Genomic DNA, 13220 nt, shown 5'->3' with positions numbered 1-13220 from the left:
AGCTCCAGGATCAGACCCAGAAGTAAAATAAAATCATAAGAGAAATGGAAACCTGAGTTCCTTCTTTAAAAAAAAAGGAAGAAATTTTTACACGTGTCCAAACTTCATCTTTGATCTCACTCGTCTCTACTATTAAAACTTAAAAGAATATTTCGTATTTTCTGTAATTCTTTTTTCCCCCAAATTTATATCCACTTTCCAGGACAAAGGACAGTGGTGAAATAAAACATGCCCACAGAGGGACACCTGGGTGGCTCAGTCAGTTAAGCGTCTGCCTTTGGCTCAGGTCATGATCTCAGGATCCTGTGATGGAGCCCAGCATTGGGCTCTCTTCTCAGCGGGAAGTCGGCTTCTCCCTCTCACTCTCCCTCTGTGTTCTCTCTCTCTCTCTCAAATAAATAAATACAATCTTAAAAAAAAAAAAATGCCCACAGAATCATCTGTCCCAAAAGCTATCCCAGGTACCAACACCCCCCACCCCCCAGCACTACTCTTAGGTTTGTATCACCTTAGCAAAGGTTGAGGGTTTAACCTCTAGAAAGAGATCTGTTAAATCGAATTTCTTGATTCTAAACAGCATTTATTCTCCTTCTTTCCCAAAAAGCTATTTATAAAGTAGATGCTATACTTTATAATCCATGGCAATTTAAAATTAAGCAAATAATCCTCCTGATTCCCAGTCCAGGAAACTTCTATTAATCTATTATGTAATATTTAATATATTTTACAGGTATTATTTTGTATGTGAATCATGAGGCATATAATAAAGTGAACACCTGTGAGCCCATTACCCAGTGTGTGCTAGGCACTACTGTTATGTCTCCTTGTGGGCTTCATCCCGATCCAAGCTCACTGCCACCCCTACAGGCAAAATTTTTCATCAGGTTTTTTTTCCTTGTTTAGTTTTTACACGTGTGTCTTCCTGAATAGATTGCTTAATTTTGCTAGTCTTTGAACTTTATAAAAATACTATATGATGTCCCCAATGACCTGCTTTTTCATTAAATTTTATGTTTATAAAATTCATTTATAGCTGATCTACATAACTGTGATTCATTTATTGTCTTTGCTATATAATATTCCATTCTGTAATAATACCCTAATTGATTTAACTATTCTCATGTGATGGATATTTGGACTGTTTCCTGTTTGGATTGCTCCCAAACATTCTTTTACACATCTCCTGGTAAATACATCAAAGGATATTTCTGAGACACCTACCAAGGAGTGAAATGATAAATCAGAGAGCATGCAAATGTTCAATTCTATAAAATAGTCCCAAATTATTTTCCAAAGTGGTTGTAACTCCCACCATTCTTTACTGCCACTTTTGTTTCAATCTTACAGAAAACCAAGAACAGAACCAAGAGAATGAAACAGAGGATGACTAGTAGTTGATATAAGTTGGGTACAAAAGCAGATTGTGCATAGGGTGCCACCCACACCAGGCTAGCCACACTGTAATCCTCTTCCTGGCTGGGTCTAATGACTCTGACCCAGCCCTGCCCACAGCCACAGGTAGCCCATAAAATCCATCATGACTGCCTGTTCCTCAGAACCTTTCCTCACTTTTCTTCACACCTGCTCTGTTGGCAGAGTCTGGCAGGATCTGTCCTTGGTCTTATTCCTGAATATAATCAGTCTACAAGGACTTCTCGAACATCTATCAGATGCCAGACACTGGAGATATAGAAGGGATATGACAGATAAGGGGGTGGCCTTTATATTCCACTGGACAAAAACAGACAAGTAAACAAAAGATGAGTCCAGACTGTGACCACTGTCATTTGTCCTACTTGTTTCCTTGATAGCAAGTGAAGAGCTTGGGAAAATCATTCCAGGCAGAGAGTAAGTGCAAAAGTACTCAAGGTGGAAAGGAAGGGTGCACCCAAAAGTCAGAAAAGAAGCTGTGTAGCCAAAGCCTTCCAGAAAGGCAGAGTGCTACAAGAGGAGACTGGAGAAGTAGTCAAAGCCATACCATGCAGGGGGGCCAAGATAGCGATAAGTAGCATGGGGTCTGCTGGAGAGAAGCAGATAGATCCAAGATAGATCCGTCCATAGGGGAGAGAGAGAGAGAGATGGAAGGGGGATGGTATAGGGGAGAAATGGAAGGTGACATCTTGTTTTTTGGCTTCATCAATTGATATATTCCTTTCTTATTATCACCTTTTGGATGATTAACACTTATGGTCCATGTGGTTTAGATTCTGCATTTCCCTGGGACACTGCTTCCAGGGTGGCTGATGGGGAACAAAAAAAACAACAAAAACATGGTGTCTTCATCTTTCCACCTCCCCACCCCCAAGTCTGGGTCATCTCTCAGCTACTGCCAGATGAAGCCATGGCATCAGGGGAGAGCCCTAATATGGGGATTATGGCCCCAAACTTGCCACTTCTTAACAATGTGACCTATGGACAAGTTGCTTAACCTGAGCCTCAGTTTCTCTAGATGTAAAATGGGATGGAGGAGGGGAGAGATTTTGAGTATCTAATACACATCAAGCACTGTACATACTTCATCTCTTTCAGTCCTGAGAGTAACACCACTTTATGGATGACAAAGAGGAGGCCGAGAGATGTTCAAAGTACACTTCCCAAGGCCATGATGCTAGGATTCTAAACAAGGTTCTCCAAGACTCTACAGAGAACTGTTTCAGGGGCATTATGAACACAAAGTAAGAGAATATATGTGAAATGTTCATTAGGCTGCAGTGTTCTTTACATATGTAAGGTATAATTACTATTTATTTTATTTTATTATGTTATGTTAATCACCATACATTACATCATTAGTTTTTGACATAGTGTTCCATGATTCATTGTTTGCGTATAACACCCAGTACTCCATTCAATACGTGCCTTCTTTAATACCCATCACCAGGCTAACCCATCCCCCTAACCCCCCTCTCCTCTAGAACCCTCAGTTTCTTTCTCAGAGTCCATAGTCTTTCCTGGTTCGTCTCCCTCTCCGATTTCCCCCCTTTCATTTTTCCCTTCCTACTATCTTCTTCTTTTTTTTTTTTTTTTAACATATAATGTATTATTTGTTTCAGAGGTACAGGTCTGTGATTTATCAGTCTTACACAATTCACAGCACTCACCCTAGCACATACCCTCCCCAATGTCTATCACCCCATCCCTCTCACCCCCCACCACTCCAGCAACCCTCAGTTTGCTTCCTGAGATTAAGAATTCCTCATATCAGTGAGATCATATGATACATGTCTTTCTCTGATTGACTTATTTCACTTAGCATAATACCCTCTAGTTCCATCCACATCGTTGCAAATGGCAAGATTTCTTTTTTTTTTTTGATGGCTGCATAATATTCCATTGTATATATATATCACCTCTTCTTTATCCATTCATCTGTTGATGGACATCTTAGCTCTTTCCATAGTTTGGCTATTATGGACATTGCTGATATAAACATTGGGGTGCACATACCCATTCAGATCACTACATTTGTATCTTTGGGGTAAATACGCAGTAGTGCAATTGCTGGGTCATATGGTAGCTCTATTTTCAACTTTCTGAGGAACCTCCATACTGTTTTCCAGAGTGGCTGCACCAGCTTGCATTCCCACCAACAGTGTAGGAGGGTTCCTCTTTTCTCCATATCCTTGTCATCTGTCGTTTCCTGACTTGTTAATTTTAGCCATTCTGACTGGTGTGAGGTGGTATCTCACTGAGGTTTTGATTTGGATTTCCCTGATGCTGAGCGATGTTGAGCACATTTTCATGTGTCTGTTGGCCATTTGGATGTCTTCTTTGGAAAAATGTCTGTTCATGTCTTCTGCCCATTTCTTGATTGGATCATTTCTTCTTTGGGTGTTGAGTTTGATAAGTTCTTTATAGATTTTGGATACTAGCCCTTTATCTGATATATCATTTGCAAATATCTTCTCCCATTCTGTAGGTTGTCTTTTGGTTTTGTTGACTGTTTCTTTTGCTGTGCAAAAGCTTTTTATCTTGATGAAGTCCCAATAGTTCATTTTTGCCCTTGCTTCCTTTGCCTTTGGCAATGTTTCTAGGAAGAAGTTGCTGTGGCTGAGGTCAAAGGGGTTGCTGCCTGTGTTCTCCTTTAGGATTTTGATGGACTCCTGTCTCACATTGAGGTCTTTCAACCATTTGGAGTCTCTTTTTGTGTGTGGTGTAAGGAAATGGTCCAGTTTCGTTCTTCTGCATGTGGCTATCCAATTTTTCCAACACCATTTGTTGAAGAGACTGTCTTTTTCCATTGGACATTCTTTCCTGCTTTGTCAAAGATTAGTTGACCATAGAGTTGAGGGTCCATTTTTGGGCTCTCTATTCTGTTCCATTGATCTATGTGTCTGTTTTTGTGCCAGTACCATACTGTGTTGATGATGACAGCTTTGTAATAGAGCTGGAAGTCCGGAATTGTGATGCCACTAGCTTTGCTTTGCTTTTTCAACATTCCTTTGGCAATTCGGGGTCTTTTCTGGTTCCGTACAAATTTTAGGATTATTTGTTCCATTTCTTTGAAAAAAGTGGATGGTATTTTGATAGGGATTGCATTAAATGTGTCAATTGCTCTAGGTAGCTTGACATCTTCACAATATCTGTTCTTCCAATCCATGAGCATGGAACGTTTTTCCATTTCTTTGTGTCTTCCTCAGTTTCTTTCAGGAGTATTTTATAGTTTTCTGAGTACAGATTCTTTGCCTCTTTGGTTAGATGTATTCCTAGGTATCTTATGGTTTTGGGTGCGATTGTAAATGGGATCAACTCCTTAATTTCTCTTTCTTCTGTCTTGTTGCTGATGTATAGGAATGCCACTGATTTCTGTGCATTGATTTTATATCCTGCCACTTTACTGAGTTCCTTTATGAGTTCTAGCAGTTTGAGGTGGAGTCTTTTGGGTTTTCCACATAAAGTATCATATCATCTGCAAAGAGTGAGACTTTGACTTCTTTTTTGCCAATTCAGATGCCTTTTATTTCTTTTTGTTGTCTGATTGCTGTGGCTAGGACTTCTAGTACCATGTTGAATAGCAATGGTGATAGTGGACATCCCTGCTGTGTTCCTGACCTTAGGGGGAAAGCTCTCAGTTTTTTCCCATTGAGAATGATATTTGCTGTGGGTTTTTCATAGATGGCTTTTATGATATTGAGGTATGTACCCTCTATCCCTACACTCTGAAGAGTTTTAATCAAGAAAGGATGCTGTACTTTGTCAAATGCTTTTTCTGCATCTATTGAGGGGATCATATGGTTCTTGTTCTTTCTTTTATTAATGTATTGTATCACATTGATGGATCTGCGGATGTTGAACCAACCCTGGAGTAAAGCCCAGGAATAAATCCCACTTGGTCGTGGTGAATAATCATTTTAATGTACTGCTAGCATTTTGGTGAAAATTTTTGCATCCATGTTCATCAGGGATATTGGTCTGTTATTCTCCTTTTTGACGGGGTCTTTGTCTAATTTTGGGATCAAGGTAATGGTGGCCTCATAAAATGAGTTTGGAAGTTTTCCTTCCATTTCTATTTTTTGGAACAGTTTCAGAAGAATAGGTATTGTATCTTCTTTAAATGTTTGGTAGAATTCCCCTGGGAAACATCTGGCCCTGGGCTTTTGTTTGTTGGGAGATTTTTTATTACTGCTTCAATTTCCTTAGTGGTTATGGGTCTGTTCGGGTTTTCTATTTCTTCCTGGTTCAGTTTTGGTAGTTGATACATCTCTAGGAATGCATCCATTTCTTCCACGTTATCTCATTTGCTGGCATAGAGTTGCTCATAATATGTTCTTAGAATTGTTTGTATTTCTTTGGTGTTGGTTGTGATCTCTCCTCTTTCATTCATGATTTTATTTATTTAGGTCATTTCTCTTCTCTTTTTGATAAGTCTGGCCAGGGGTTTATCAATCTTGTTAATTCTTTCAAAGAACCAGCTCCTAGTTTCGTTGATCTGTTCTACTGTTCTTTTGGTTTCTATTTCGTTGATTTCTGCTCTGATCTTTAATATTTCTCTTCTCCTGCTGGGTTTAGGCTTTATTTGCTGTTTTTTCTCCAGCTCCTCTAGGTGTAGGGTTAGGTTGTGTATTTGAGACCTTTCTTGTTTCTTGAGAAAGGCTTGTATTGCTATATACTTTCCTCTTAGGACCGCCTTTGCTGCATCCCAAAGATTTTGAACAGTTGTGTTTTCATTTTCATTTGTTTCCATGAATTTTTTAATTCTTCTTTAATTTCCTGGTTGACCCATTCATTCTTCAGTAGAATGCTCTTTAGCCTCCATGTATTTGAGTTCTTTCTGACATTCCTCTTGTGACTGAGTTCTAGTTTCAAAGCATTGTCGTCTGAAAATAGGCAGGGAATGATCCCAATCTTTTGGTACTGGTTGAGACCTGATTTGTGACCTAGGATGGGATTTATTCTGGGGAGTGTTCCATAGGCACTAGTAAAGAATGTGTATTGTGTTGCTTTGGGATGGAGTGTTCTGAATATATCTGTGAAGTCCATTTGGTCCAATGTGTCATTTAAAGTCTTTATTTCCTTGTTGATCTTTTGCTTATACGATCTGTCCATTTCAGTGAGGGGGGTGTTAAATCCCCTACTATTATTGTATTATTGGTGATGTGTTTCTTTGCTTTTGTTATTAATTGCCTTATATAATTGGCTGCTCCCATGTTAGGGGCATAGATATTTACAATTGTTAGATCTTCTTGTTGGATAGACCCTTTAAGTAGGATATAGTGTCCTTCCTCATCTCTTATTACAATCTTTGGTTTAAAATCTAATTTGTCTGATATAAGGATTGCCAGCCCAGCTTTCTTTTGGTGTCCATTAGCATGGTAAATGGTTTTCCACCCCCTCACTTTCAATCTGGGAGTGTCTTTGGGTCTAAAATGAGTCTCTTGCAGACAGCATATTGATGGATCTTGCTTTTTAATCCAATCTGATAGCCTGTGTCTTTCGATTGGGGCATTTAGCCCATTTACATTCAGGGTAACTATGGAAAGATATGAATTTAGGGCCATTGTACTGCCTGTAAGGTGAATGTTACTGTATATTGTCTCTGTTCCTTTCTGGTCTATGTTACTTTTAGGCTCTCTCTTTGCTTAGAGGACCCCTTTCAATATTTCTTGTAGGACTGGTTTCTTTTCGATTTTCTTTGTCCTGGAAGCTTTTTATCTCTCCTTCTACTTTCAGTGACAGCCTAGCTGGATGTAGTATTCTTCGCTGCATATTTTTCTCATTTAGTGCTCTGAATATATCATGCCAGTCCTTTCCAGCCTGCCAGTTCTCTGCGGATAGGTCTGTTGCCAATCTAATGTTTCTACCACTGTAGTTTACAGACCTCTTGTCCCGAGCTGCTTTCAGGATTTTCTCTTTGTCTCTGAGACTTGTAAGTTTTACTATTAGATGTCAGGGTGTTGATCTATTTTTATTCATTTTGAGAAGGGTTCTCTGTGCCTCCTGGATTTTGATGCCTGTTTCCTTCCCCAGATTAGGGAAGTTCTCTGCTATAATTTGCTTCAATATTCCTTCTGCCCCTCTCTCTTTCTTCTTCTTCTGGGATCCCAATTATTCTAATATTGTTTCATCTTATGGTATCACTTATTTCTCGAATTCTGCCCTTGTGATCCAGTAGTTGTTTATCTCTCTTTTTCTCAACTTCTTTATTTTCCATCACTTGGTCTTCTATATCACTAATTCTCTCCTCTGCCTCATTTATCCTAGCAGTTAGAGCCTCCATTTTTGATTGCACCTCATTAATAGCCTTTTTTATTTTAACTTGGTTAGATTTTAGTTCTTTTATTTCCCCAGAAAGGATTTCTCTAGTATCTTCCATGCTTTTTTCAAGCCCAGCTAGTATCTTTATAATTGTCATTCTGAACCCTAGTTCTGACATCTTACTAATGTCCGTATTGATTAGGTCCCTGGCAGTCGGTACTGCCTCTTGTTCTTTTTTTTTTTTTTTTTTGAGGTAAGTTTTTCCATCTTGTCATTTTGTCCAGAGGAAAAGAGATGAATGAGAGAACAAAATGCTAACAGGGTAACAATGACCCCAGGAAAATATACACTAAACAAATCAGAAGAGACCCAAAACTGGGGGAAAAGAAAGGGAAAGAAAGAAAGGAAAAAGAAAAAGAAAAAAGGATATGAACAAATATGATCAAGCTGGTGAATAGATCAGTGCCACACACTAGATTTTGGGCATATTTTGGTCTGTTAGAAGAAAGTGCCTCCCAAAATTTTAAAGAAAGAAAAACTTATATATATACAAAAATAAGGGTAAATATGATGAAGGGATGGAATATGACTGTAAAGATGAAAATTATAAAAGATTTTATATAAGGAATGGATAAGATAAGAAGTTGGTTGAAAAAAGAAAGAAGGGAAATTTAAAAAAAGGGGGGGAAAGAATGTGATCAGGCAGGAGAGTAGAACAAAGCCATACACTAGAGATTTAGGGTATATTTTGGTCTGTTAGAAGAAACTGTATCCCAAAATTTTAGAGAACAACTTATATATATACCAAAAATAAGGTTAACTACAATGAAGGGATAGAATATGACTCTAAAAATGAAAAATAAAATATATTTTTAAAAAAGGGATTGATAAGATGTTGTTTGAAAAAGGGAAAAAGAAAAATTTTTTAAAAATAGAAAAAGAAAAAAAGAAAATTAAAAAAATTAATTTTGAAAGACTAAAGAATCATGGGAAAAAAGCCATGAATTCTCTGTGCTGCATTCCCCTAGTGCTGGCATTCTGCCATTCTCATTGATCAGTAAACTTGGTCTTGGCTGGCGGTTCCTGCTGATCTTCTGGGGGAGGGGCCTGTTGCCGTGGTTCTCAAATGTCTTTGCTGGAGGTGGAATTGCCCCGCCCTTGCCAGTCTGGGCTTAGTAATCTGCTTGGGTTTGCTCTCGGGAGCTTTTGTTCCCTGCAAGCTTTCCGTACAGCTTTGGAGGACAAGAGTGAAATGCCAGACTCCCAATCTCCACCCTGGAGGAGCCAAGAGCTCGGGGCCCCACTCCTCAGTGCACCTCCAGAGTAAAGCAGTCAGTCACTCTCGTCTCCCCAGTCTCCAGCCGCACTCCGTGCTCACACGGCCTGCGACTGAGCATTTCTACCTCTGGCACCCGACCCCATGTGGAGTCTCCAAACCCAGTAGATCCCTGCGGTGCACTTCCACGCCACTCCTCCCAGGGGAGGAAGGGGATTCTCCCCGGATCTGCCGCTTGGGTCCCTGCTGGAGGAGCAGTGGCCCGACTGTGCCACGGATCATGGTTTATGGCAACCCCGAGATGAGAGCCCGAGACTCGGCTCCATCTCTGCAGCTGGCTTCCCCGCTCCGATACCTGGGAGCTCTGCTGCACTCAGGCACCCCTGGTCTTTCTGTGACCCCAAGGGTCCTGAGACCACACTGTCCCAGTGAAGGTTCCACCTCTCGCTTAGCCACTGGAGCGAGGTCCCTCAGCGGAGCAGACTTCTAAAAGTTCCGATTTTATCTCCATGGCTCTATCACTTGACGGTAGCCAGCTGACAGAGGCTCCCTCCCCCGCCATCTATCCTCCCAAATATCGCCTTAGATTCACTTCTCTGCACGTCCTACCTTCCAGAAAGTGGTCTTTTTTCTGTTCAGAGAGTTGCTGCTATTCTTTTCTTCAATCTGTTGAGTTTGTAGGTGTTCAGAATGGTTTGATCCCTATCTAGCTGAATTCCTGGGACCAGACGGAATTTAGGTCTCCTACTCCTCCGCCATCTTGCTGCTCCTCCCCCATAATTACTATTTTTTTAAGAACTCATCTCAAATTGCTCTCCCACATACTTTTTGCCCAATGACCTAGTTGCCCCTTTCCAGAGGCTTCATGTACTTTAATGAAGGCCTTTGCTCATATAATTTCTTTGGCCTAAATACTCTTCCCTATCTTACCTATCAGTCAATCTTGTTTCATTTCCAAAAAGACTTGCTCAGTAATTACTTCCTCTCAAACTTTTTCTTACCCTTGTCCTGCAAACAAAATTGATTACTGCTTCTTTTAGATTCTAATGGTAAGTATACATACTGAATACATGCAGACTATGAGCTATTGGCAAAACAAGCTATTAATGTCCAACCCAAAACTCTGTGACTTCAAACAACAATAATTTTTTCTTGCTCACAAATCGGGGAGTTGGCTGGGAGCCAGCTGATCTAGGCTGGGCTCAGCTCCACACTTCATGTTGAGTCCAAATCTGCTCCGTGTAAGCACTGCTTGGAGTGACTCCACAGAAGTAAACTCTTTCTCCAGTGGAAAGAGGTGTAAAGTCAAATGGCAAAGAACGTAGAATCAGGGATGGGTGAAGATTTGAGGTCAATGACTCAATCTGTCACACATACCTATTAAAATGTGCATATAGACATTGACTTTGTCATTTCTAACTGAGCACCTACTATGTCCACCAAGCACTCCTCTAAGCTCTGTGGATACAGCAGGAAGCAAAATAAGAGAAGGTGCCTATCTGTACAGAGCTAAAATTCTGGTGGAAGAACAGAGACAAATAGACAAGGAAGATCATTTCAAATTGTGCTCAGGACTGTGAAGAAAATAAAACCCAGGCATATGATAGGGTAATGTCAGCAACAGTGAGAGTGAGGGGAATAGTCACCTTTGATAGAGTGGTCAGGAATGGCCTTTCTGAAGAGTTGACTTTTGAATTGCAATGAAAAATGAAGCAGAGCTGGTCTTACAAATTGCATGGAGATCAGGGTAAGAGCGTTTCAGGCAGAAGGATGTTAACGGTGTCTGAGGAAGAGAAAGATGCCAATGTCATGCCAAAATCACCTAGAAGGCTTGTTAAAACACAGATTGCTGGGCCTCAACCCAGAGTTTCTTATTTGATCGATCTGGTGTGGGCCCGAGAATTGCATCTCTAACAAGCTCTCAATGATCCTAATAGTGCAGGGAACACACTTTTGAAACTTGTGTACCTGTGTGATCAAGAGAATGTGGCTTAGGATAAGGCCTTTTGGGCCATGATAAAGAGTTTTCATGCTATGGTGTGTACAGTGGGAAGCCCCTGGAGGACATGAGCAGGGGAGTGCTGTGACCTGATTTAGGTTTAACAGGGCACTCTGTCTTCTACATGGAAAGAGGGTCACAAGGGAATAGAAGTGGAAGAAGGAAGCTGAGATACTTGTTGTATTCAATCATTGGCTCCCCAAGGTTCCTACTTGGGACATGTGGTGTGGCCACCAACAGAATGGTGAATCGTGGTGGAGAGAAGTTTTGGGAGGGATTGAGGCCAACTTTGAACTCAATTTGAGGCACCTTTGGGACATCCAAGACCACCATGTTGCACAATTCCAGGGGTACCCTGCACGCTGGGTGTGAATCACAGTCCTGTATCACAGAAGCATAATGTGACAGTGTGAAGAGCACCTGCTGGAATTATGTAATTGTCAGTCCTGGAATATTCTCCCTCCTCCGAGCTTACACTCTAGTGACAGGAGGCAGACAATAGGCAAGCAAGATACTTTCAAATGGCATTCTGTACTATAAAGAAAATAAACTCCCAACTCTATAGATCTGGACCACACATGTTGCCATTGACTCACTGTGGACTCCTCCCCAGTGACATGGCTGGAGCATCCTGGGGCTGCATTCCTAGAAGCTGCTTGGTTAAAGAACACATAGAATGGCAACTTGCAGGTAATAATCGTAGCTAATGTGCCAAGCACAATACACTCTTTTCAGGTCTTAGTGCACACAATAATCCTATTAGATGTGTATAAGGGTTATCCCCCATTTTACAAGTGGGAAAATTGAGGCACAGAGTGGTTCAGTATCTTGCCAGAGGATACACAGCTAGGAAAGGACAAAGCTGGGATTCAAGACTAGGGAGGCTAATTGGAGAGCTGGCTCTCTTACCCACTTGGCTACACTGGTTCTCAGTTAGCTGCTGACGGAATCTGTCTGAAGGGGTCTACATCACCCTTATTCCCTGGCCAGGTTCCAGTATTACCAAAGAGAGAAATCCATCCTTGCCAAGGCCTATCTTTGTTGCCAATAAGTAGCTAGAACTGTCAGGATGTCTGCAGCCTTAAGGAAACTCCATGCCTGAATCTATGTGCCAGACCTTCTATACAGAGAAAATATGGACATTTTCTTTTAATAATGCTACAGAGAAATAATGAAATGGTACCATTACAAAAACATAATTAGGTCTTCAAAAAAAAAAAAAATCTCCACTGGAGTCCTATAAAAAGACCACAGGTGTTTGTCATTACTTTTTATTTAGCAGACAGTTTTAGCCATTGTTTGTTTTTTCCCCCATTTATTAAGTTCTGGTATTTTAAGATGATTTGTGTATAATAATAACAATAATTTCCTGTTTGCCTGTCAGTTGTGAGCTGCTTTAATTACAGATATTCATTTTCACAAGTTAACTTGGTAAACATGCTCATTTGTTATGTTGCCTGTTCATTAAATCAGTTAGCACAGCTAGTAACTATGTTAAGTATCTTGCTGTCGGGTTGCAGCAACGGATCTTCATTGGTTTCCAGTACTATTTCTCACAGAGACAGACACAGACTTCCTGAGAGTCCCTTCCCCTTCTTTTGTAGGTGCTAAGTCTTCCATCTCTACAAGGCCAGGTGTGTTAGGCCCAATGGAGGTGTCCAGTCAAGGTTTTGTGTAAATTGTTAGAGTTCAGTACTAGGTAACCAGAGGCAAGATAAGGGATAAAGGAAGAGGGATGCCCTGATGAGGGAGGATTTGCATACACATGTTTAGAGCATCCTTGATCACAATCCTCCCCTTGGATGCCCCCCAACCCCTCAACCAGTCCTGCAGACAAGGAGGGCCTATGGGACCACAGTTTTACCAAATTACTCTGAGATCACCAGTTGTCTCACTCAAGCATTTGAAGGAGAGATGTCAAGTTGGAGATATAAAATTCAGATAGAATCAGGGCTGAGTCTCCAAGGCCATAACAGCCCCAAACCACACACAAGCTTGCTGTTAGGAAAAGTATGAAGAGATCAATGAAGCAGACCCTCCTCAGCAATGAAAGAGCATGCAACCAGAAAGGAAAAAGCAGATGGAGAGAAGGTCACCTGAAGACCTAGCAGTTCCCAAGAAGCCCAGTTCTTTGTTTCTTTGAGACTTCTGTGCATCTTTACAATAAGTCAATTTACTGGGTGTCTTATTACTTACAACCAAATGCCCTCTGATCAATACATTCTTCATCATAATGACTGGAATGATGGC

Source organism: Mirounga leonina, unplaced genomic scaffold (assembly GCF_011800145.1).
Source record: "Mirounga leonina isolate KUSES-001 unplaced genomic scaffold, KU_Mleo_1.0 Mir_180, whole genome shotgun sequence".
In the NCBI taxonomy this organism is placed as follows: Eukaryota; Metazoa; Chordata; class Mammalia; order Carnivora; family Phocidae; genus Mirounga; species Mirounga leonina.
Note: the sequence above shows the minus strand (reverse complement) of the source record.